The sequence below is a fragment of the Amblyomma americanum genome, chromosome 5 (assembly GCF_052857255.1).
Source record: "Amblyomma americanum isolate KBUSLIRL-KWMA chromosome 5, ASM5285725v1, whole genome shotgun sequence".
Lineage (NCBI taxonomy): Eukaryota > Metazoa > Arthropoda > Arachnida > Ixodida > Ixodidae > Amblyomma > Amblyomma americanum.
In genome coordinates this window covers 193,927,188-193,953,236 of record NC_135501.1, presented here as the reverse complement: position 1 = coordinate 193,953,236, position 26,049 = coordinate 193,927,188, and the positions used below count along the sequence as shown (strand labels likewise).

The 26,049-nt window shown below is 47.2% G+C and overlaps 1 protein-coding gene across 1 annotated transcript in view; it reads left to right on the top strand.

The window, feature by feature from the left end:
- The first annotated feature begins 4,269 nt into the window (after positions 1-4,269).
- LOC144133292 (neuroglobin-like) overlaps positions 4,270-26,049 on the top strand; it is a 215,075-nt gene continuing 193,295 nt past the window's right edge. The window contains exon 1 of the mRNA XM_077666272.1: positions 4,270-6,999. The gene's annotated coding sequence lies outside the window, so the exon portion shown is untranslated. The remainder of the gene's footprint in view (positions 7,000-26,049) is intronic.

Genomic DNA, 26,049 nt, shown 5'->3' with positions numbered 1-26,049 from the left:
AATATCAGGCCACTGGGTAGCGAGGCGGAGCTACAATAAACGTTTTTCCAAGAACTGGCGTGCCGGAAACTTTTGTCTCCAGTAGTACGTATGTACCTACGTACGCACATGTACGCGTATACGTGTGCGTACGTACGTACGTACATAGCATGCAGGGTATGCATAGTATGTAGGCCGCGAAGATGCCCCGGGCTATGAGGGACGTTGTAATGCAAGCCTTCTGATTCATTTCGACATCCCGAGTTTCTTTAACATGCACTGACATCACGCAGCACTCAAGCATTTTTTCATTTCGCCTCCATCGATCCATCGAAATGCGGTCACCACAGCCAGGATTGATCCCGTGACCATGTGATAAGCAGCTGAACCACGTAGGCACTCCTACTGCAGCAGTTACACGCACGCGCGCGCACACGCGCACGCACGCACGCACGCACGCACATAAATGGTTGTGCGCGTGAAGGCTCCATGGCTTCATCTTAATCCTATTTTTTTGGGTCTGTGTGAACATAGAAGGAAGTATACTGCCCAACCGAATCAATTTCTCTTGCTTCTATAGAGCACTCAGCTGCAGTCATTTTGACATTTTATTCTCTATGGCTGTTTCACTTGTCAGATTTCTATTGCGTGGCACGCCCTTACACATTTGTATTCAGTCCGTGCTTTGATTATAGTAATCTACTCCTTTCCGCACGCTGTTAGCACCAGGTTTGGTGTAACTACCCGTAGCCTCTCGAGCTAATGTTTGCAATCACTTACCGCCGGGGGCGCTCCGAAATTTAGGCTAAGGCTAACCAACGGTGCGCCTCAATCACTGCCTGATTCACTAATGGAGCGCTGAGCAGTTCGAGTTAGCGCAGTTAAGCAGCCCCCAATGGCAGTCGAAACGTGGGAAGAGAGCGCGTCCAGTCGCAAAGCACTCGGAGCAATTAAACCACCTCTCTAAACATGTGGGATTATCCCATTTACCAGCCCGCCCAAGGCTAACTTTATTGAAAGGTTAATATATGTATAGAACATGCGTCGACAGGGGCGATGTTTCCTAACTGTTTCATAACTGTCACTCCGCGGACTCTGTTAGCGATGTCAAGCACGAAGCGTTTTTAGATCCCGTCACGTCAGTCCAAGAGCAGTCGTACTTCACGGCAGTGCGCCAGAAATTTCGTTGTTTATAAAGCTGCTGCACTGACACCAGCTCCGGATAATTTATTAAGCTATAAAATGCTTTTACATTTAGTCCTCGGGAAACTCAGGCGAACATGCAGGCAAACAGTAAGTAACTGATCGAACAGCGCAAACAGGGTTAATTGGAGAGACATGGGAGAGGAATTCGCCCTGCAGTGGGCGTAGTTGATGATGATGATGATGATGATGAACAGCGCTAACAGCCAGGACGGAAGAAAAGAACACATACAAAAGCAGTTTTTTCTCTTCAGTCCTGTCTGCTAGCGTTGTTCAATCCGTTTCCATCAACATGCACCAAAGATCCCGGCTAAGCCCGCTTCTTGAAACCGCAGGGAGAACCTGATGACGAACCGGGAACGAACTCAGTGAAACTTTGAACTAAGGGAGCAATTTTAAATAGCAACACTTCTCGTCCGCCTGCTCAAGGGACCGGCGCGCTGTCACAACTAAGATCGGACTGACGGCGGTAGCACGTAGGACTGCTTGTTTTAAAACGATTTTATCTCTCTCTTTCTGGCACGGAGCGACGCCCGCCGCTGCGTCGCAAGCGATAACACTGTGTTACAGCGATTTTGATCGCCCCATTGGTCGCAACGCACCACGCCGGCCGGAATGTAAGGGACACAAGTGTCGAGGCAGAGTTTGCGTGCGCCCCAGATTGGTGCTAAAGAACAAACTGCAGGCGCCAGGAAGGAAAAGTGGGTGCGGCGGAAAGCGGGCGATTTTGGTCGCGTGCTGTTGCACCAAAACTGCGCTGGTGATTTTATAGTTGTGTTCGGCAGGGACAAGGCATTAAAATGGGGCTCAGTTCAGGTTTAATCATGAGACGGTAAGCTTACAAGCGCGTGTCTCAATTCTTGATTTAAAGGGCGCTATGCTAATACGACACATGAAAAACGACACACATACTCACGTCTTTCATGTGTCGTTTTTCTTTCAGGAGCCCACGTTATTTGCTTTGCACCTTTTACTATTTTACGTCCGGACATATTCAGCCACCCAGACCAAAACAAAAAAGACAGAATCGCGCCAAAAATACCCTAAATGTGTTGCAGTTATGTTGTAATGACAGATTTTTCTGTTGTTTTGTAGTATTTTGCTGTAGTACTGTAGTTTTTTTTCTGTAGTACTTTTGTGTAGTAACTAATCAAAATTATGTTGTTAGCCCGCTGCGGTGGCCTAGTGGTTGAGCATCTGCCTCGCATGCGGGAGGTGCGGGGTTCGATCTCCAGTACCGCCGGGTACCCACCGGTGATACATTGGGTACAAGCTTCCCCTGGCCTGGTGCTCTGCTTCTTTGGGGTGAAATGCTTGGGAAATGGGTTTATTACCCCACCTTGAGTATACGAAAATACCTTGTGCCATGGCGCTCTTTGACCGCAGATTCCCTTGTGCCATAAAAGTTCACTACGATCGCAAAATTATGTTATTACACAAATTTTGTGTTTACTGCAAGTCCTTGGTGAAAAACATTACAGGAATTATGTTGTGATGACAGAAACGTTTCTGTGGTGTTCTTTTTTTTCTCAAGCGATGTTTATTGCCTCAGGGCATAAAGGTAATGAAATCAGAGATGAGTAAGCTGCTTAAATAAATGAAAAAAAGGTGGGCAGATCTAATGAAATCAAGTAGTGGACGATGATATGGACCCTGTGTCCAGGCAATATAGGAATCCGGATTGTCCGGTTAGAGACCCACGGCCGCCAGGTGCCGAATTCTCGTCAGCTTCAGCGCCGGGCAAACCCACAAAAGGTGGTGGATATCCGCCTCACAGTCTCTGATCTTGCAGAATGGACACCCGGGGCGGGCATATAAATCTTTGAAACTGTGGTGTTTTTCGACTCGGTCCTTCTCTTTTCCTTGCTGAACGGAGCTCCATCTGTTGCTCGCTGCTTTCGCTGTTGCACGTGCCACAGAGCTCGCCCGCTCTTAGTCGGCCTTAGAGACGCATTTGTGGCTATGTAAAGCCGCCGTTAGCGACATGGACGACGCTTTCTATGTCTTGACTCAACAACCTCAATTACGCGGACACAGCGCTAGCCTTGCAAGTATAGCATTCGGAAGGGAAGAACGGATGATAGATGATGAAGACGACAGTTTTACGACGCGCATGTCTAGAGGCTACGGTGATGAATGCTGCCCATTTAAGGAAGGCCTGAGGAAGGTCAGCGACTTTGTAGCTGGTCAAATGTTTAGGGGAATGAGTTTGTAGTTCTTTAAAAGAAAAATGCTCGGTGATGCCTGAGTGCTCTAAAGCATTGAATAACGAAGCATCTCTGTTTGCGTTGGCGCTGGTTCCATTCTTTATCGGGGGCAGAGGTGTGAAAAAACCTTTGTGCTGCTGGCTTTCATTGTCACGGTAAAGTTCGGAATATCTTGGATAGGCTCTGCTGTATACGTTATTTTTATACGCATGTGCGGCCGCTGGTTTCGCTCCCGAACCAGTGACAAGACCGTGACCGATTGATTACTCCAAGGTTGATGCAAGGACAGAGTCAGTGAAAGGTGTCATTGAAAATTGTGGCGGGCTAACTCCCTACATATTTGACCCAGAAATAAGTGGTAGCTATGCAAAACAAATTGTTTCGTATAGCCCGTGTAAAGCAACCCGCTTATCAACAATTCACTCTTTGCTCCAGCTATCATAATTAAATGTTCTTCCTTCTTGTGCGCCGCTCCTTTGTGCAGCTCCCTCGTGCCACGCAGATGTCCGAGGTTAAGGGCAACAGGGGCCGAGCGACACCCGGTCGCCAGAGAGAAAGCAGCCGCCAGCAGCAACTGCGCTGCCGACGCCATGTTTCCCGTCAAGTCCGCCAGGGGCGGCTTTTCGCGCCCGCTGAGCGCGCTTCCCGTTGTTCGGTCCGTGGAGCACACGGAGAGGAGGAGACAGCCGCGAGATCGAGCGCGCGTTTTCCTACCTGACACCGCCGAGAGGGATTCCGGGCGCCCGACGTCGCTAGCGCTGCGCTCCGCAACAGAGAGGAGAGGAGGAGAGTGGAGCTGCTCCTCCTCTCTCTCTGCGTCGCAGCGCGCGGCCCTCAAACGGCCGGCGAGCGCAGCAGCCAGCGCGGTTGATTCTTCGCCGTCGCCGCTCACGACGGCGTTGTTCGCGCCGTCGAGGCTGACGCCTGCTGCTGGCAGAGGACTACGCCACGGAGGCTGCACACCTGGGCTGGCCAGAGCGTCGTCGGTACTGCTGTTGTGCGCGTGTGCTTCGGCCGCCCGGAGGGCCCGTGCTACAGCCGGCGATTCGACGAGTGAAGCAGCGCTCGCGCGCCAGGGCGCTTGTGGTGTCGTCGGCGCTCGTTTCAAAGCCCGCGCCGACCCATTCTCTGCCTGGGCTCTCCAGGCTTTGAGGGCTCCTCTGCCGGTCGTCGACTGGTGCGCGCTGTGGTGGCTGCCGTGAACCGTCCTCGAGCTCCTTTATATTACGAGTGTGCGTGGTGTTCGCGAGTTTTGCTTTCTCCTCATTTTGCCCCCTCCTTTTAGGTACCGTTATTTTTTTTCTGTTCTTTTATCGCCTGCGGCGTTTTCCGCCACACTCGAGTCCGCCGCGCTTCCCGCATATAGTTATATCAAAAACCGCTTTCCACATTTTCGCTTATTGTTCGGGAACGTCTCAGCAATCTGTCGTTACGCATATTTTTATTATTATTTTCCTACGTGTTTCTGAGATAGCTGGCGCAGAGCCCTCGTAATAGGTAGTCCCTCTTCTCACCTTGGTACTTACTATACACCACTTTTTATTATTTTTAAAAAACGTTCAGAGTCCATCGAGAAGCGATTAAATCAATGTAGCATCTCTGTCTAGGCTATATCTCGATACTGTCTTCCCAAATAATTTCCCAGGAGACGAGTCTTCAATTTTTTTTTATTAAACGTAGCTAACTGCAGCCTAGCGGTTTTTCTTTGTGGCGCCCGCTTCGTAGCGTTGCTCTGGGCTTCGTCACAACATCGTCATGACGAAGCGTGCCGACACGCTCCAGGCAAACAGTACGGCTTCGCCTTCTTCGCTGGAACGCCACCTTTTCTTCGCCTCTTTCCCGACCTTATCTGCCTTTTAGAAACCGGCGCGCTCCCGGCGTCGATGTGCGGTTCTGCTGAAGTGTGCTTCGCCGCAAGACGTGCTTAGAGCGAAGACGCTTCGCCTCCAGTCTCTGGCGAGTTTAGGATTACACGTGGGCACATCGCTCGCCGTTATTCTCTGGACTTCGTTGTTATCTCTCTTCACGAAGCTAAGAAGCTAGTGCTGCTAATGGGTCACTAGGTTGAATCTAGAGGACCGAGGATTTTGCTTGTGTTTATTGTGGGTAGCCTCAGTCGTCCTTTGAGGTTCGTTTGTTTAGGTTTGTTTTTTTTGTTGGTTTTGGCGTTGGCTTGTTTCGCAGCCGCGCATTTTGTTTAGTTTCCTTCTTGGTGTTGGGACTGCAATTATTAATACATCGGCGTTAACACTCCCGCGTCTTGTATGACATTTTTTTCTACTTTTATTTCTGTACGATCGTAAGGCAGGCAGTTTGTGTTTCGAAATCTTTCGCTTGAAGTAAGTAGTCTCTGCCACACGATCGGTGCGAAGCGCCTTTCTCCCTTGTTTGACTTGACCACTTCGCTTTGCAATTTTTAAATTTCATTCTTTTTTTTTTCGAGCTTTGGAGTAAGCGGTCGCGCAGAGAAGCGAGCCTTCCAGGATTATGCTACCTGCCACTTCCCGAAAACGCGGCACTTGGTGCACTCTTCCGTGATTCTCCGGGCAAGAAAAAAAAAAGGTTTAAAACCTCGAGCTTCCCTGGCTTGCTTTGCCTCTGCAAAGCCCTCGAACCAACGGTGGTTTTTGTGAGCGCGTTTTGAAAAACAGGCATCGGGGCTGAAGGTGGGACACTGTACTTAGGCGATTTCTATCTCTGGCAGGAGATTCGGCTGCACTTGCGCTTTTTGCAGCATCCCACCGATACTCTAGTCCAATCTGCAGACCGCATATCCTTTCTGAGCCCGTAACATACGAATCGGTCTGCGTTTCAACTTTTATTTTCTTTAATAAGCGACGCAAGCAAACAGGTAGTGGGTATCCTTTGACGGTTTGTGCTTCAAAAGCTTGCAAATCGAGGCACGTGTCGCAGAACAACACTACGTCGTTAGCGTTTAGCACTACTGGGAAGCTGCTAATTCAACGCCAGGAGACGCTAAAAGCGGACGCCAATTGATTTCAAAGAGGTTTCTTTCGCTGAACGTGCGGTTCGGAAGCGGCGACAAGAGAGGGAAATTACACTATACAGAACCCTATTTTCTTTTCCCTAGGATTTTAAACAGCGATATTCGATCGCGTATCTGGAACGCGGTTTTATGCTTTACGCGTCTCCTTGAATAGCTGCTTTTTCCATCCTAGTGGCGTTTGAGGATTGCGTAGGACTCTCACCGGCTCTTCTCAGGGGCTCGGTGCGGAATCGACCTGTTGCGTACTTGCAGCGTTGTTTATAGCTGAAACGACCAGCAACAGCCTCCACGAATACAGGGGAGTCAGCAATAACGTGGCAGCACAGCATCGTCGTCAAGAAGTTGTCTCTAACCCCTCGTGAGAAGGTGCTGTTGTGCGTGAACGTGCTGTTTTTTTTTTCTCGTGCTAAGCACGCCTAGAAGACCGTCAGTGTAGTCGTCCCAGCTGCGTTGACGGCGCCGGATTTCCTCGTAAAGTGTTGTGGAGAAAGACAGGCCTGCCCGGAGCGGAGCCACTAGCGGAGGCGTGTCCAAACCTCGTGCGCATGCCACAGCGTCTACACTTTCGCACTGCATATCGGATTACACGGAACTCTCGAACAGGTGAGTACCCCCCCCCCCCCCTCAAGTGGGGCGTTTCATTCAAGTCTGCATTGCGTTTTCTTACAGGTACTCGGTAGTCTGTGGCGCTGCGGCTTGTCTTGAAGCAGTATTTGTTCACGCCTGCATAAATAACTATACCGTGAAGTTAATGGTAGAGAGAGGAGGGGCAGGTGGTTCTTGATAATCACAAAGTGAACACAAGTTAGAGGGAGAGCCTTAGGCTGCTTGCCAGCGTTTCGACAACGCGGACCAAGACAGTCCCCTTGTCGAAACGTTGGCAAGCCCCCTGAGGCTTTTCCCTCCCTTGTCCACTTTGTGATTATACCATGAAATGTAATGGATTCTCAAGTTGTCACACAAAGCTATCAGTATTGCGGCGGTGGTCTAGAGGTTGAGCATCTGCCTTGCATGCGGGAGGTGCTGGGTTCGATCCCCAGTGCCGCCGGGTACCCACCGGTGATACAACTGGTACAAGCTTTCCCCTGGCCTGGCGCTTGGCTTATTTAGGGTGAAATGCTTAGGAAATTGGTCTTCGACCCCACCTTCAATAGAAGGAAAAAAACCTTGTGTCATGGCGCTCTTTGGCCACAGATGCCCTTGCGCCATAAAAATTCACTACAACCACCACAAAGCTATCAGTTGTATAAACCAGAACACGCATTGTTCTCGTTTTTGTAGACTCACCAACGGGGGCAGCTGACAGGGTTGCAGTTGTTACGTGATTAGTCCCTGAAAGTCTGCTTTAGGGACCTGGTTGCCAAGACGTTTCATGCCGGAGTAATAGCATACGAGGGGCGATGCGGTTTATAGTTCGCGCTAGAAGCTTGCTGATGATATCATCGAGTCGCCGTGGAATGAAAATAAATATATGAAACAAAATGCACGTGTTTTCGCGTATCGGAGTTCTACCGCATGAACAGCTGGCGCGTCGTGTCAGAGACTCGGCAATATATCACTGAAGTATGTGCGCCTTTTAGTTCGGCCCAACTGTGGACGCCATCGCAGATGCCCCTCATGAAATGTTGCGGATAATCTCTAGGAATGCATTTCATAGGAAACAAAAATGTTTAGAAATGGTTCCAGATATGAAAGCTATCTGTCGCTTGACCCGGGAAGCGAAATTTACCCGACATGCATGGTGAGGGCAGGCGAAGGGCAACAGCCCCCCCTCCTGCTGTTGGCTGTCGTAAGCCGCATTCCTAGATAGGCACGGGTGTTTTCGCGACCCCTCTCGGCTGAAGAAAGTGTCAGACTTCGGTGCTTTTTTTGCGTGCAGGAACTTATTCCTCGTACAGAAGCCTACTTCTGTAACAGTGCCGGAATAGCCAGCGTAGAAGCCATCCGCACGATTTTATGTTGCACGCAAATGATTCGCACATGTCCAACATTCTTGGACACAAATTTTGAATATTGCAAACTTGTAAGGTACCGTCATGGAAATATTGAAGGTAACGGTCCATTCTTCAGGTGCGTAGCAAAATATTTTTTATTAAAGTTTTCTCATCGCTCGCATCGAGTAGTTAAGGCTGTCATAAATAACCAGTGGGGAACGCTATTCACGATAACAGAAACGTTAGTAGCGAAAAATGCAAGCCTATCGACTGGAGATCTACGGAGATATTGATTGTTATAGTGGAATCTTACAATATATGAAAACATTGCATTCATAAATTATTTCCCGTTCAAAAATGCTTTTCTCCAGTATTGTTGGATATGATGGCGCTCGAAATTGGCTTGAAGTTGAAAATTGCGCCTCATCATGGCTTAAAATAATTTATCATTTTTTGAATGTCACAACGCACACGACAAATCTACTCAATGGCATAATGAAAAGGCACCAAAATTCTGTCTCCATGACAGCTAGTGGAAACGCTTTCGTATTCAGTATATATATCTGAAGTCGCATGCTTAACAAATTCTTGTCCGTTCAATAGATTTTGGCTTGCTTCCGTGAAAATTTGCAGTTAAATTATGATTTATGGTTATTTTATCAAACGTGTCTGCTGGCAGTTAAATTCACAACAATTCTGAGTGTTATGGTAGTCCTGCGATCTTTCTTCAAGGTCGCTTTGCTCTCAAACGAGTCAGCTGTCTCGGGCACCCGGATAACGAAAATTTATTAAATTTATTTCTTACGCGCCACCACTCTACTGTAAATCAAACGTCGCTTGCGAAAAATCGCTGATTTGCCTCAATGTTTTATCACTGGCTAATTCTAAATATGGGTTCGATCCCGGCCGCGGCGGTCGAATTTCGATGGAGGCGAAATTCTAGAGGCCCGTGTACTGTGCGATGTCAGTGCACGTTAAAGAACCCTAGGTGGTCGAAATTTCCGGAGCCCTTCACTACGGCGTCTCTCATAGCCTGAGTCGCTTTGGGACGTTAAACCCCCATAAACCAAACCAATTCTAAATATGAAAAAAAATTTCAGCAACTCGACATAGCTGTAGCAGTTGACCGATCCAGGAACGAAGCTACTAGATGATCTATTAGTTAAGATTTTTAGACGCCGCCTCCATACCGACATTTCGTCTGTCTTCACAGACTGCGAGCTATACCTTATTATTTCCCGCATTCTAAAAGTGCCTATATTCGCGCAAAATTTTCTGCCATTTAATCTAACTTCAAGTGCCCGCGGTGATAAACAAAAATAAAGACACACGAAAATGATTTATAAAAAACTATTATTTCAGCTTAGTCACTGTGCACACTCAAGCTTATGATGAAATAATTTTATCTTTTCGGTTAGGGAAGGCGAGCGGGTTTCGTGCCTCTTTCTGGGTAGTTGTTTAGGACGCGACCCCTCTTCTGATATTAATACGCTAGCATTAGAAGCCCCCACAGGACCAAAACGCCGCGTCAGTCGTAAAATTCGCCCATTGGCTGGAGGTAAGTCACGTCACCACACTGGACAATTCCCATTGGCTGGAGAGAACAGGCGCCATCAGACCGGATAATGTCAGTTGTCTCCAGGGAAGTGACGTCACTTCCTGTAAAGGCATCATTAACGTCTAATTCTATCGCATTGTCACCTTATAATGTGACTAGGTGTCCCTGTGAGTTTTTATCTTTGTTAAGCTTGCTAGAAAGAGAGTAACCTTCGCTGCTATTCGGTGATAAGGCGGGAAGTGCGGGTTTAGATCTCCAGGGCCGCCGGGTACACACTAAACAATTTCTCACCCTTAAGGGTGCAAATTAGCTGTCCCCAGACGAACACCCTTTTTGGGTGCTAAAAAGGGTGCAGAGATCAGCACCCTTCAGGAAGGGTGCGCAGCATGAAAGTTTAGAGGGCGTGCATCAGTCCAAGGCTTTTGCTTCATGAGTGGATCAATGTGGAGCACCCTTCCAACATGTATTCGTAGAGGTGTTATGAAAAATAGTACCCTTTAATGAGGGTGCATCCATTACATCCTCTAAAGTATCATTAAGTGCACCCTTTCTTAAGGGTGCTGATCCCTGCACCCTTTTTTAACACAGAACAATTGGAAAAGGGTGTTCGTCTGGGGACAGCTGATTTACACCCTGAAGGGTGAGAAATTGTTTAGTGTGTACATACCGGTGATACAATGGGTACAAGCTTTCCCCTGATCTGGGGCTCGGCTTATTTAGGGTGAAAATGCTTGGCAAATGAGTCTTTGACCCCACCTTGAGAAGTCCTAAATACCTTTGGCCATAGATCCTCTTGCGGCATAAAAAATCCATAATCACCATCTATTCGGTGATAAGAGCACCTTTATTAACATTTACTTCATTGAAATTGAAAAAAAAAAGTGCTACGATAAACTTGTCAACGCCGCTTGTAGTTTCTCTAGATAGCTGCAAAAATTGACTTCGTAGTAGGAATGGTGTCTTGCCACTGGGACGCAAACAAGTTCCGGTCCCACCGTTCTCGCACGTGTTCAAACGGCCTCGCGCAGCCTTGGGCCCCAAAATAAAATCTGGCGCAGAGGGCTTCGGAAACGGGCCTGACTCAGCGACCACCCTTCCCGAAGAAGGCACCGCTGCAGTGTGTTTCACATGTTCGTTCTTTACGCCGCTTATAACTTACACGCACATGTTCTGTATGCAGTTTAATGGCCAGGTGTCGAATGCACGGCACGATGAGGCCGAAGCTTGTGCTTCTCAGGTCTGTGCATGCAGTCCGGAGCAAGTCGAAAAAGAACAATAAAAACTTTTCTGTGGTCGCAACAAATGTTTGTAATGTTTTGGCCGTATACTCGTAGTAACAACAAAATTGTTTGTAGTAACAACCGAAAATTCTGCTGTATTGGGCGGTCCTTTGTCGCAGCGACATAACTACAGAAAGGTATTGCGGAACAATACTACAATAATACGCAAGAATCTGTCGTTACGACAAAACGACGAAGCATTTTGTCGTATTTTGAGCAAAATTCTGTCTTTTTTTGAGTGACGAGATTAGCAAGTTTGAGTAGTAGTAATAATAATAATTGGTTTTTCGGGAAAGGAAATGGCGCAGTATCTGTCTCATATCTTTGAACACCTGAACCACGCCGTAAGGGAAGGGATAAAGGAGGGAGTGAAAGAAGAAAGGAAGAATGAGGTGCCGTAGTGGAGGCCTCCGGAATAATTTCGACCACCTGGGGATCTTTAACGAGCACTGACAACGCACAGCACACGGGCGCCTTAGCGTTTTTCGTCCATAAAAACGCAGCCACCGCGGTCGGGTTCGAACCCGGGAACTCCGGATCAGTAGTCGAGCGCCCTAACCACTGAGCCACCGCGGCGGGGTCAAGTTTGAGCGCTGAAATCGTTCTTGTGGCTTCCTAACCACAAGGTGATTAAATATTACGAGGAGATATCGCACCAATTTTCTCACAACTCCAGCCTTAGTGTGATGTGCAGTCCAGTATCGTTTACTTACCTTCGGAGAGAGTAACTCTGAGGGACGAGTGAGGGGTTACAAAGGAGTGTGTGTGGGAATAGGAACGATACATAAAGGAAATTTCGTGCTTGCACTGCGTACTGAATAATACGCAGTATGGTATGAGGTGTTTAACGAAACAAACCTGCCCTTGGGCTATACGAGGGACACCGTAGAGGTAAGGCTCAGAATTATCTTCGACTATTTCAGGTTTTTCCGCCTGCACAACATCGTGCAGTGCACGGCCGTTTTGCATTTCACCTCCATCAAAATGCGACCACCGCGACCGGAATTCGATCCCGCTATCTTGTGTTCAGCAGCCATATGCCATAGCCATTAAGCCATCGCGGCTGGGCAATAATACGGAGTAGGGTACTAGTCACTTGAAGAAACTCAAGCAAAATGCTAATTCACTTTATCCTTGTGATTCATCAACGTAAAATTTTGTAGTTAAATCCTTGTTATAGTTCATCTTTTTTCTATCTCATTTTGCCGACAGATTGTGTCACTAAAACGAATGTTACGGTCTTAAACGTTGGGCTCATTTCAGAGCAGAATGCTTAAAATGACTCTCCGACAGCTATGCATATACCTTAAATCCATGCTTGCGACGGGTAAAAAAAAAGTGGCAACAGCCACACAAGACGGAGGATAAGGGAGACAGCAGAGCTGACCTCCATTTGCTTGTATTTCATTCTATTTAGCTCTAAATACGCTCAACTCAAAACAAAAATAAAACAAGCGCATCAACACATTAATCGCAGCTGTACATATCTCGTTTCTTGTTGCCATTTTCCATTAATTGTCACGAACATTCCTTTACCTCTTTGGCTGTACAGCTTATAGAGCGCGCGTCGAAAACTTGTAAAAGCATGAAAACCTCTGCAATGGAAAATAAACTCATGTGTTGGCGGAGGCATTTTCTCACACGAACTTGGTTAAGAAAGTTCTCTGAGAGCCTGCGTGATTTTGCTCTCTAAGCTTTTCACGCTGAAAGAGCATGCTATCCTTTGTTTCGGCCCCGCCGCGGTGGCTCAGTGGTTAGGGCGCTCGGCTACTGATCCGGAGTTCCCGGGTTCGAACCCGACCGCGGCGGCTGCGTTTTTATGGAGGAAAAACGCTAAGGCGCCCGTGTGCTGTGCGATGTCAGTGCACGTTAAAGATCCCCAGGTGGCCGAAATTATTCCGGAGCCCTCCACTACGGCACCTCTCTCTTCCTTTCTTCTTTCACTCCCTCCTTTACCCTTTCCTTACGGCGCGGTTCAGGTGTCCAACGATATATGAGACAGATACTGCGCCATTTCCTTTCCCCAAAAAACCAATTATAATGCTTTGTTTTGTGAGCATTTGAGACCAGCATTCACTCTGAGCGTCTGCATACCCGAAGCCTCACTGATGGCTTGCCACAGTTTACGCTCTTTTTCAATTGGACTCCACAGGCGAGAGGGCACGATCCAGGAAAGAAAGCCGAACGCGACTGCATGCCAGACGTCTTGATGCGAACACAAACCCATGCGTCACTAACCCGTCGCTATACGGCGAACCAATAGCCGGCGGCTTTTTTGCAGCACGCGGTGCCTCTAGCTCTCTTTGTTCTGAATGCCCCAGCGATGCGAGAGAGAGAGAGAGAAAACTTTTATTTCTTTCCAAGAGGTTCGCGGGGATGAAGACTTCCTGGTCGTCTTGCTTGGGTGCTGGCGACTTGAGTCTTCAAGCAAGAGTGGGCCCTCAGTCCAGGGCTCCACTGAGTTGTGCCGCTTCAGTTGCGTGCTTTACCAAGGCCCTCTGGACCTCAAGCTCGCTGCTGAAGAGACAGCTCTCCCATTGCTCCGCACTCGGTGTTTGTTGATTGTGGAATGCTATGTTTCTCTTGCATTCCCAGGTGATGTGATAGAGTGTGGGCGTACTGCCGCACCAGGGGCAGTCTGGTCTGAATTGCGTTGGTGATATCTTGTTGTATGTGTGTAGGTTAGGGAAGGTGTTCGTCTGTAGCCTACGCCATCCTACAGCCTCTTCCCTATTTAGTGCTTTGTGTGGTGATGGATATCTCTTTTCTGATTCCCCTATATAGTTGTAGGGTCTCTGTGTAGCCCCCCTCGCATATGAGTAGCCGTGACTCCGAGACGATCGATAAGCCTGCTCGGTAAGTGAGCCCTCGAGCTAGACTGTCCGCCCTTTCGTTTCCTGCTACGCCTGCGTGGGCTGGCACCCAGATTATATGTTGTATGGGTATTCTTTCAGCTGAGCGAGAATGTCGGCACTCCATACGCTGCTTTCTCGACCCGTGCGTCATATGAGCAGTTGTGTGCAGTCTACCGAGAGCTATCTGCTCCATTCCATCTGTACGAACAACGTACGTCTTTGAGCGCCGATTTGATCTTGTTGCAGTTAAAGGGCATGTTAACTAGTGGCCAATGACCGACTGAGATCGACTTGTTAAGCGACGCAGTCTCTTATATTTGCGAATCGAGTGAGCACAGAAATGCTTAACCCGGAGCGGGCGGCGGCTATTTCCGTGTACCTCATGTCCAACATTCGCGAAGAAAAATTTTGAATATTGGGAAATTTTAAGGTACTGTTATAGAAATATTGAAGGTAATAGTCCATTCTTCCGCTGTGTAGCAATATCTTTCTTTTAAATTATTTCCATATCTCGCATCAAGCAGTTAATACTGCCTTAGAAAACCAATGGTTAACGGTTTTGGCGATAGCTAAAAAGTTAATAGCAAAAGAAAAACGCAAGCCTGCTGACGGGAGATCTGCGGATAGATTGATTTTTATTGCGAAATTTTACAATATATGAAAGAGTGTTGTGTTGTGTTTTATGGCACATAGGCAACTGAGGCCATCATGCGCCAAGAACAAGGTATAGGAAAAGTCTTTTGTTGAAATATATGAACGAGTTGCGTTCATAAACTCTCTCCCGTTCACAACTGCTTTTGTCCAGAATTGTTGGGTAAGTTCGTGATGTGACGGTGCCTGTCCGTTCTATAAGGAATTATATTGCCGTTAGGCACACTTTGTTACCTCTTTTAGAACGTAAAATGGGCGTCCATAATAATTTTTGTATCGGCTATTCAAGTTTTTTTTTTTTAATTCTAGCTGCACTGCACTTCTAACTGAATCTAGAAGTTGTTAACGATAAGCTGTCCCTACGGTGAAAGCGACGACATCCACCTTTTTTTTTCCTTCAACTAGCATCTTTTTTTTTTCTGCTTCGTATTGTAAACACACCTCCGAACGATTAAACCTCATGCGAACTGTGAAATTTTCTTGATAAAGCAGCCAAAACAAAAAAAAATGCCTTGATTCATGTTCTAGTTGTAACCGCCATCAGAACGATATCTTTCTGTTGTTTCGCTGAACTCGGCGCATTCACAATCTGCTACAACTACCAGAATACTCCGAATGTGAAACTTAGGGTAAATGTAGTGTCCCTCACATTTCTGACCAATCAAAGGGGCCCCGCCGGTATATTGATCTGATTCCTTCAGCTGCTCTCTATGAAAGCATCTACAAAAGCGAATTGCTGCTAACAGCAACGCCTACTTTTGCGCACAAAGGGCCCCCTGTCTCATGCGTTGTTTAACGTGGCGTTAAGCACTTACGTGACAGATACATTGGGAGAGGGCAGTATGACAGGAAACATTGTTAATGGGGAATTCGCTGGACACGTGCTCCCTATACAGCAACCAATGTGTTTGCCTGCGACGTGAAACTCCTTGTATTGTTGTTGTTAGTATAAGTGGCTTCCGGCCAGCAACTTCTCAATACCGTGCACTGCCACTGAGAACTAGGAACGTTGGTCACATGTACAGTCGGGGACAGAAGTCTCTGTACCACGAATTTCTCAAACGAAGCCGATAGCTCTGCTATTAGCCGGCGGCTGGAATTTACACTTGTGGAGATGAAACAACAAAATTCTGACTTTCACATCCGCAAGTGTGGTCTACCGACTTCGTTTGAGGAACGCGTGGTCCAGAGACTTTTGTCCCCGATTGTACATGGCCCCGTTACCACCTGACCTGCAGTAAATGCTGCCAGGCATGTACGGCTGCATTCAAATTGTCCTAAAAGGGAAACAGCACACACATGACTCTCTCGAACTATTGTCCAAAGTAAAATCGGACCGCGGCGGCTGCGTTTCTATGGAGGAAGGCGCCCGTGTGCTGTGCGATGTCAGTGCACGTTAAAGATCTCCAGGTAGTCGAAATTATTCCGGAGCCCTCCACTACGGCACCTCCTTCTTCCTTTCTTCTTTCGATCCCTCCCTTATCCCTTCCCGTACGGCGCGGTTCAGGTGTCCAACGATATATGAGACAGATACTGCGCCAATTCCTTTCCCCCAAAACCAATTATTATTAGCACCCGCCGTGGTGGCTTAGTGGTTTTATTAAAAATAACAGTAAAAAGGAAGGAAAAGATTTTTGCTAGCCCCTGCATCTGCCATCGATACTGAAGCACCTGAGCTGGGGCAGCGGAAATAAAGGATAGCAGGCAGAATGGAGAAATGAAATGAAAGAGGTGAGGGGACAGGAAGAGAGGATGGGGGAGAAGTAATATGTACAAACTAGCCGCCGCCATAGCTCAGTTGGTAAAGTACCGGAACCGACCGCGGAGGCTGCGTTTTTATGGAGGAAAAACGCTAAGGCGCCCACGTGCTGTGCGATGTCAGTGCAGGTTAAAGATCCCCAGGTGGTCGAAATTGTTCCGGAGCCCTCCACTACAGGCACCTCTTTCTTCCTTTCTTCTTTCACTCCCTCCTTTATCCCTTCTCTTACGGCGCGGTTCAGGTGTCCGCCGATATATGAGACAGATACTGCGCCATTTCCTTTCGCCAAAAACCAATTATTAATATTATTAGCTGAGCCTTTCGTCACTATGTAGGCATTTTCCCTTCAACAAAGAGGCGTTCTCGTTGTTGAGAAGTTGGGAGTTAAATTTGCTAATCTTTTTCTCGCCACCCGGATTCAAACTTATGAGGTCGGTGAAAGCATCGAACGTCGTGGGTATGCTTCGCTTAATCTTCCACGTTTAATGTTAATTTTCCACTTCGTTGTGCCCTGCCCCAAAACTATAAGGGAGGGCCCTTCCCACTTCCCGCCGCCACCCTCGACCTATTCACGTGCACTTTTTCCCTGTAGAAAAATTCTGTCGCGTGTGTATACAAGCAATCATTAGAGTAAAAGCGTGGAAATAATCATCGTCATTTACAACATCCTTAGACACAAATTTTGACTATTGGATAATTGTAAGCTACTTTTATAGAAATATTGAAGGTAATGGTCCATCCTACCGGTGTCTTGGTTGGTTGTGAAACTTTATTTCCAGCGGATATAGAGGAGCGACACGAAGTCGCCCCCCGCTTAAACGGTGGCCGCTATCCCTTGGGCAGCGGCGGCGTCTTCAGCCAGCTGGAGGAGCTTGATCTGTATCCCCGGGTCGGGGCTGAGCAATAGAGCCTCCCACTGAGCAGAGTCGGTAATGAAGTGACTCGCGGGTAGGGACTGCGGGCAGTTCCAGATCATATGATTTAGATCGGCTTTCGCATCACAATTTTTGCATTTGTTTGTGTGTAGCAAAATCTTTCCTTTAAAGTTTTCTATCGCTCGCATCGAGCAGTTAGGGCTACCATAAAAACCAATAGGGAACGCTTTTTGACGATATCAAGAAAGTTAACAGCAAAAAATGCAAGCCTGTCGACGGCAGTTCTGCGAATATATTGATTGTCATTGCAAAATCTTTGAATTATGAAAAAAATTGCGTTCATAATTTTTTTCCCATTCAAAAATGCTTTTGTGTAGAGTTTTTGGGCACGTTGCTAATCCATCTGCTTTCGCAGATTTGTGGCATCACATTTCTGATCGTCTCGCAATTAATTATTACTTAAAATAGCTGCGTAGTCAGTGAAAGCACCCTCTTTTCATCGCAAAGTTGTAATCTATCGATTCAGGCCAGGTTCAAATTGTCCTTAGTATTTATTAAGCCCTACGGCATCTTTCTTCTCCGTTCGTGTTATTTTCCCCCTTTAGAAATGACTGCTCATCCTCCGTTGGCGCAAACAAAGTATTCTTGAGTAAGGCATTCGGGGCCCCTGCGCCCCGGGTCATAGGCCTACGGTCCACGCTGCACACAGGTGCAAATATGGCGCGCAAACTTCAATCCCCGCCAAACTCATTACGCAGCCTTCACTCATTGGCGGGGAAAAAAGTTATCCGTCTCTTTGCTCGCTTCAGCCTGTGTCGTCGTCATCTTGTGTATACAACCCTTCTTCGCCATACCAGCCCGATAAGCGTGGGCAGCGAAAACTTCTCGGGTGGCGGGCGCCGTGACGTCAAATAGATTGCGCCTCGCAAGGCTGTAGTTACTTTCACCTCGGCTCTGCACCCTTCGTTTATTCCTCGTGCCCGCGGGCGATGGAAAAAGAAACAAAAAAAGTGAGTGGGGAATGGGAAAAGGCTGGAACGAACGAAGAGAAAAGATAACTTGTAGCCCATTTCATTTTTTTCTGTCGGGCCGCCTCGAGAACGTGCGTATATCGTCGAACACCTCGCACGCCTGTAGTAATGAGCCATTTCTGCTCCGTGACCCCGATACTTATAAATCGCCCGTGGTCTGAAGGCGCTATAACGAAGGGCTGAGAATTTATACGCGAGCCGCCTTCCATTCTGTCTTTCCGCTCTTTCGTTTTATTACGGGAGCTTGAAGAGGAAGTATGCGCGGATCTACGGTAATAGTGGTGCCTGAAATGCGTTCCTTCTGCTGTGGAGATCGGAAAGCTGAATGCTTGCCGAAGTTTCTATTCCTGTTTTTCTTTAAACTTTTTTTTTACAATTTCCACGGAATAATAGTAGCAAACCTTTGTTCAAGATAAAAACACATTACAATAACCGAGCCGGCCAACGCCACATTAGCCTGGTATGGCTGAGCTTGGCAGGCAGCGGATATTTACAGTATATGCTGCATTGTCTTGGTACAGCTAAGAAATTGTAATAATAAAGAGCAGAAATATAAAAATCTTCAGCCGCCGCGGTGGCTGAGTGGTTATGGCGCTCGGCTGCTGGCCCGAAAGACGCGGGCTCGATCCCGGCCGCGGCGGTCGAATTTCGATGGAGGCGAAATTCTAGAGGCCCGTGTACTGTGCGAAGTCAATGCACGTTAAAGAACCCCAGGCGGTCGAAATCTCCGGAGCCCTTCACTACGGCGTCTCTCATAGCCTGAGTCGCTTTGGGACGTTAAACCCCCATAAACCAAACCAAACAAAACCAAGAAATCTTTGAAAACACCCCTCCCCCCAAGAAAAAGAACTTGCTAACGCTTTAGCATTGCTAACCAAGAAATATTGTGCGAAGGAAGTTTTTTCCGGGTGGACACCAACGCCACGCACCTGAAAGCAAGATCGAAAGGGCGTTTCCTTTACTTTCGTGACTCGCGCACATGATGGAAGTTGATGACGATGACGACATGCAATGCACAGCGTCAGATTGTGTTGCAGTTTAAAGCGAGGCGCAATCGGCCGCGGCAATAGCAAAGTGGTCTCGTGCAGTGGCCAGCGGAGCTGATATGTTCGCGCCAACGCGGGCTCTAAACCTAGTCGCAGCAGCATTTAGTTTATTTCTCCAGGTTATCCAAGCTCATCCTCATTCAAAGTCTCGTTTATTTCTCGCAATTTCTCACATGACGTGACAAACTTCACAGGTTTCACCATACACCGGTATTTTCCAGGTTAGGAAGCCAATAGTTCTTTTACAAAACTCAATCATAAAAGTCCAAGACCCAAGAAGCATATGACAATACAGCGACAATCCGCGAGAACAACTCAGTGAGTTACGTACAGAACTGTTCAGAAGAATGGAAATCGCGACACGATGAGAGTACTAAATTTTACAGCCTGCCTACAAAACACAGAACAACTCAGAGCAATGTCATGGACAAACACGACATATGGTGGCAGTCCAGGCTCCTGTTTCGTAATCTAAGTGCGGTGCTTCCTGAGAAAAACTACACCGCTCATGGCTCAATATGCAGTATGGTTGATTTATATTTGCGGGTGTCTTGTCATCAGCACCAGCAATTTACAGGTCCTACGTCAACGTTCATCTCTCGGTGTCTAAAACGAGTTCTTTCACAAAACTGTTATTTCCATATACTGTATTGACCCGCCGCGGTGGCTCAGTGGTTAGGGCGCTCGACTACTGATCCGGAGTTCCCGGGTTCGAACCCGACCACGGCGGCTGCGTTTTTATGGAGGAAAAACGCTAAGGCGCCCGTGTGCTGTGCGATGTCAGTGCACGTTAAAGATCCCCAGGTGGTCCAAATTATTCCGAAGCCCTCCACTACGGCACCTCTTTCTTCCTTTCTTCTTTCACTCCCTCCTTTATTCCTTCCCTTACAGCGCGGTTCAGGTGTCCAACGATATATGAGACAGATACTGCGCTATTTCCTTTCCCCAAAAACCAATTATTATTATTATTCATTGTTATTTTTTTAATAAATATCCACTTATTATCAAAACTTTGATACCGCGCTAGTTGGGCGGTAGAAGTTAGTGAGAACACCTGCACTCCAACTGTGCTCGTCTGAAGACCTCAATGGCATAACTGGTGCACTTCATCACTGGAAACTAGGCTCGTAAATTTAAACCATTATCACTCCTCTAGCGCTGGAGAAGCACGGCTGATTACATGCCAACACTGCTGGTTCAGCACCAACTTATAGAACAAGACAAATCAAAACTTGGCATCTTTTTATAAGCAGAGCTTAGAAGCGAATGACAACTGAGCTCTCTCTAAGAACTTCTCTTGAGGCCACCGGTGGTTTTTTCATTGGTTCCAAGACTACAGGACCTACTTTTCCCGAGCAATTAAACAAGGCTGTTGACGAATTTATACCCTGCCCGATGCAGCATTGTATTTATTATGGAGTTTTAGAATAATAGTACCCGATCGATTTGTGCGACAGGGGAATAGCAGGACGCCTGTGCTCGTGCGCTGGACAATAACTCTAAGGGCGTTATTATTCTGCGCATGGGCACTCGCGCTCCGCTATTCCCCTAGCCGGTAGGGCCCCCTATCCTAAACGTCTCAATTAATACGGTAGGATCAGAAGCCTCAACAGGGTAAAGAAATGTGTCATCGGTCACAAGATTGGCCCATTGCCTGGAATGAAGGGACGTTACCAAACCGCAGATTCGCAGTGTGAACGCACTATGTAATTAGGTGGCCCTGCTAATTTTTGTTTAGAGTCGGCAGCACTGAATTTCTGCTTTTTAGTGCGAATGCAGTATTCTGATGGGTGAACCCCGAGCAAGAAGACCTTGCGATGTCTGTGGATTTTCTGCCAAGTGAAGTAAATAAAGATGTCTGAATAAGAGAAATATCCGCGACTGGGATTCGAACCCGCGGCAGCGCGAACAGATCAGTTTCGCTGGCCACTGCGCGAGAGCACTTGGCTATCACCGTAGCCGAACGGGGCACGTGTTAAGCCTAAGCACACTCTCACGCTGTGCATTGCACGTAGTCGTCTTCATAAACTTCCATACGCAACGCGAAATGATATGCGGCCTACGATCGCACCAGCCGCAATGATAGTGCGGCATGAAAAACAGCATAATAAGCCAAAATTTTACAAAGCCGATTGTTAATTAACAAGACAATCCAACTTTCACGCGACTCAGCTTTCGTAACATTATAAAATTTAGGCAAAAATTACCTCTTATTTTGTGCCTTTCACTTTGTGGTATCGAGGTTTCGCCCTCGTGCTCCATCCACGTGAGCATGCCCTTTTATTGACACTACTGCTTTTGCGTTTCTTTTGTTTTCCCCCCAAACCCGCAACCATAACTCAACGGGCACGCATGCACAGTGGGAGACCACGTACGCCGGAGCAAGCTGGAAGCAAACTTGAGGTACGCAGCAAAAACACGGCGACAGCCAACAAGATCTCGGGCGCTGCGCGCGTGGTTCGGGCTAATGGCTGCGGCTCCAACAACAGCGACTACGGTGAAGCGGACTTTCCTCGCTCCCAGAGTCCTCGCAACCAGCCCGTGCCATCTTATGTTTGTCGGTTCTCCTTCCCAATCGAAGCGCGGCTGCGATTGATTTCCGATGCAAACAGCGCGAGACGTGACTGCTGCCTGCAACGCAGAAAGGGGGGGGGGGGGGGGGAGACCCGCCCGCATGCTTCGTTCTTGCTCCGCTGGAGGGAGGAAATAAGGGGGAAAAGATGAGAGAGAAAGGATGTAAAAAAGGGAGAAACAGGAAATAAGGATAGAAAGAATAGATGGAAAATGTAAAGAAAGAATAGAGGAAACAGGGAAAACGAAAATAGAGGAAAGAAAGGGAATGAATAGAGGGCGAACGGAAAGAAAGAGTGGAGAAAAGAAGGAAAGAAAGAATAGAGGAAGCAGGAAAGAAAGAAAAGAGGAAAGAAGGAAAGCAATAGAGGGAAAAATGGAAAGATAGAGGTAGGTAGGAAAGAAAGAATGGAGGCAAGAGGGAAAACGAAAATAGAGGAAAGAAAGCGAATGAATAGAGGGCGAACGGAAAGAAAGAGTGGAGAAAAGAAGGAAAGAAAGAATAGAGGAAGCAGGAAAGAAAGAAAAGAGGAAAGAAGAAAAGGAATAGAGGGAAAAATGGAAAGATAGAGGTAGGTAGGAAAGAAAGAATAGAGGCAAGAGGGAAAGACAGAATAAAGGATAGAAGGAAAAGGAAACTAGAGAAAAGTAAGTAAAGAATAGAGGAAAGAGAGAAAGAGGACTTAGATTAAATAAATAAAACAAATGATAAAGGAAATAAGGAAAGAAGGAATAGAAGGAAAAGGAAAGAAAATACAGAAAAGAAGGAAAGAAAGAATTGGGGAAAAGGAAAGAAAGAATAGAGGAAAGAGGAAATGGCAATGAAGGAAAGAGGGAAATAGTAGAGGAAAAAGAATGAGCGAGAGAAATAAGTAATGAAATAAAAAAAGAAAGAAGAAAGAAAGAACACCTATCAAAAAGAGATGCTGCACTGAAGAAACACCGAGGTCAGGAATAGAACGGCAGTGTTGTGGTATGATTCCTGTTAATATGTCAGGATATGTGCACAATCTGGAACTTTTTTATCACATGGTCAGAGATCTGCCTGGTCGGGAACCGAATTAGGGAGAAGAATGAAAATCCGACGAAAGGCTCATGAGTGAACCGACGTTTCGGGGCCGACTCGGCACGCCAGTTCTGTTATGAGCCTTTCGTCTGAGTATCTTTTTTTAGCTTTAGTGCGCATTGTGTGGCGAAGCCTTCAACAGACCCCGAATACAACCTTGTCGCCATTTTCTCCTGCCTCTGTCAATACTTGAGCACCTTACTGCGGCGTCAGGACGACTTCAGTAGGGTCAGCAGAGGCGCAACGTCGCTACTCTCTCCTTTCTATTTACACAGCAGAGACTACAGCGTGCTCGTGAACATTCTCAGCAGGATGTGCACCTTTTTCTTGAGCAGGCTAGTAACAGCAAGAAAAGGTCGACATTCTATATGAGACTAAACAAAAACCCGCAGCTTCGACGAAAGGTGTCCCGGGCATTTTTTCGTGTCGCACCGATAGCTTTCGCACCGGTCCGCATTAAAAAGTCAACTAAAAGATCAATCGCTGCTTCTCAGCGACGTTGAAAGTTTTCCTGGCGTCGAAAACAGAGCGGCTGTTCCGCGGACCGCTTGCGACGTGACCTGCTGGCAGTAGCGAACGTGACTCGAAGGTATCGAGCCGTAGCAAGCGCAGTATTTCACTCAGCATGGCTGATACACCAGATGGGCTCATGCGTGGGACAGACTGGTCGAAATTGAGTTGTGTGTGTGTGTGTGTGTGTGTGTGTGTGTGTGTGTGTGTGTGTGTGTGTGTGTGTGTGTGTGTGTGTGTGTGTGTGTGCGTGTGCGTGTGCGTGTGCATGTGTGTGTGTGCGCGCGCGTGTGCGCGTGTGCGCGTGTGCGTGTGTGTTTTCAGTCAATGAAGCCAGACAACGTAGAGTTGTCTTAACTGAGAACAAACACGAGCCACAAGTGCTGGGGATCCAGATAGCATCTCCTCGAAACATTGTCCGCATCATTTTTCATTGAAAAGAGGGAAAGTGACACGTCGAAAATGACCTCGACACAGCTTTATTTCCCTTTATCGAAACTGTCATATCATGTTCGTCATATATGACGCTAGGAGCATTAGGTTCGGCGTTTGCACCTTCAGTTGCCATACTGGACAACCTAGGGGAACAGCATTGTATGTGGATGCCGAGAGATTGAATCATAAAAATCATTAGTGGGACACTCAGTGCAATCAGTACGGTCTATGGGAATATCAATTGGCGCTACACGTGACCGAGGCTACGAGCTGTTTGACATGGTGGGATCTGTAGTTGCCAGCAATTTGTCATATGAAGAAATGATGCTCCACCACGCCTGTCGTGGTGTTGCTTAGCATGCTTGGACGATTAATCGCACAAATTTAGTTGCACGCAAACACAAGGGGTGGAAGAAAATCTGACCTTAATCGCGGGACAGTGAGGAGAACTTCATCTGAACTTTTGTTCTGGGAAAAAGTCGGTTTATGTAGCATTCCAACTACGCTTCAGTTTGTCCGTAAGCGAAAGACGCATTTATTGCTGAGTAAATTAAATCTGAAAACATTTTTCTGTCAGTCGATTCAGACCCGCGACGTTAAAGCCGAAATGAACTCCGAGATCACCGCATGGAAGTTAATGGTGGTAAACCGTAGCCTCAACTGTGTCGACACACTGCACATTATAGCCAAAAACGTCCAGAGTTGGTGATACATGCATTTAGTGTTTCCTAGCTTACAAAACTTCCACTGTCACTGAGAGTAGCGTCCTTGTAACTGGGAGACATCATTGTGTCATGCGGGAATGGCGGAGACCGCCCGGAGAAAATGGCGCTGGCTAAGTAAATCGAGTCGAGGTTTGTTTACGCCATCCGATACGAGCAACACGCGTCTCTATTCGACACTATAGCGTCCTTACGCGAGGAACTGGCCACAACAAGCCACGAAGAAGGGCGGGCATCACAAAGCGGCCCTGGCCTTTTATGTAACTTTGCGCGCAGTAGCAACACACGACAGAAGGACAAGCCAGGCGATCTCCCGAAAGCAAGTGTTCTACAAAGTGTTTTCGCGACGAACGGGGAGGTCATTTGATGACCGCTGATCACTGGATGTGATAGTTCCTATAGACATTGCGTCGATTCGTTTAAGGAGACGATTAGGGATCGGCGAGGTCTTGCTGTTCGTAATGGAAAAATCAGGCAGTGGAATCCTATTTTGCTTCTTTCAATACACACTTTGTTGTGAACACTCAGCGTGCAACCGTCTCCAAATGTGCATTCTGCTGTAGTTCCGGATCTGCCGTTCCTGTTTGGCACGAGTGTAGAGAAGCCTGAACGAGTGTAGAGAACCCGACCGCGGCGGCTGCGTTTTTATTGAGGAAAAACGCTGAGGCGCCCGTGTGCTGTGCGATGTCAGTGCACGTTAAAGATCCCCAGGTGGTCGAAATTATTCCGGAGCCCTCCACTACGGCACCTCTTCTTCCTTTCTTCTTTCACTCCCTCCTTTATCCCTTCCTTGACGGCGCGGTTCAGGTGTCCAACGATATACGTGACAGATACTGCACCATTTCCTTTCCCTCCAAAAAGCAATTATTATTATTATTATTATTATTATTATTATTATTATTATTATTATTATTATTATTATTATTATTATTATTATTATTCCTGTTTGGCAGAGCGTGTTCAGTTGCAATTAGCTATGACACGAATACGACACACGTCTCGCGCGATACTCGCAACTAGTCTTTCGGTTCTGACATGTTAGTTGCGGTTAGTTGTGGCGGCCGTATAATAGTAGAAGCGCGCCCAGCTGTGACGATTCTTACGCGCAGACATCCTGACTATTTATTCTTAATTGTTCTTAATTTATAGTTACGCGGGAAGGTAGACGCCTTATTTACCAGAAACCCTCTGGCTGCAATGCCGTTGTTGTAAAAGTATACAACCTTGGTTGTACTGGTGCACACTGTCCTGTTTATGTCCAGGGCCTCACTGTTTTTATATTGAAGAGAAACTTGCTAGGTAATCTCCTCAGTAGCAGTGACGTGCAAATAGCGTTTGCCGTTGTACAAATAAAACAAAT